This window comes from Emydura macquarii, unplaced genomic scaffold (genome assembly GCF_026122565.2).
Source record: "Emydura macquarii macquarii isolate MOO-44397 ecotype Brisbane River unplaced genomic scaffold, CSIRO-AGI_Emac_v2 contig_3343, whole genome shotgun sequence".
Taxonomy (NCBI): Eukaryota; Metazoa; Chordata; order Testudines; family Chelidae; genus Emydura; species Emydura macquarii.
This window is the reverse complement of record NW_027133480.1, coordinates 8,362,126-8,362,769: the sequence shown is the minus strand read 5'-3', so window position 1 is coordinate 8,362,769 and position 644 is coordinate 8,362,126.

The following is a 644-nucleotide window of genomic DNA, read 5'->3' as shown; positions in this document are numbered from 1 at the left end:
TTCAGTAAAAAAGTTTGAAACCAAAATGTGGATTTATTTCCTAAGAGACGTAACCTCATTGGGAAAAGCACTTGAGAATATTTTATAGGAAACTGTTGGCAGGGAGCAGACTATATAGAGACAGACTTTTCCATCTCTAATTTCAATGAGTCTGTGGTATGGAGAAAAATAAAAAAGGAATGGAAAGGGGAAGGGAAGAGATAATGAAGTCTATAGGGAAGCCCCAAACTTTTCACTGGGATAGGTATAATAATCCAAAGAAGGGACCAACAAAGTTGTATTCTAAACAGAATAATAGATTGCAGTCTCTGAATCCCTTCCAATGATCATCAAGTGAAGAGGGCTCTGCATTCCAGAACAATTTTTTTTATTAGCTATTCAGAATGGATGCTTTCACTTTAGAAGGAACAAAAAGAGGAAGAGATCAAAGGGAAAAAGGGAAGATTGATAACAAACACTTGTGCACAAAGGGGAACCTTCCATTGGGAGCCAAAATGTAGTTCTACTAAACATCTCGGGTAGAAAACAACCTTACCAATTGAGTTATTGTTAAATTAAACACGATCATTTATACCAATAAGAAGAGGCACCAAGGAAGAACTATGAATGATGTTTGACATAATTATATGTATGATTCATTTATA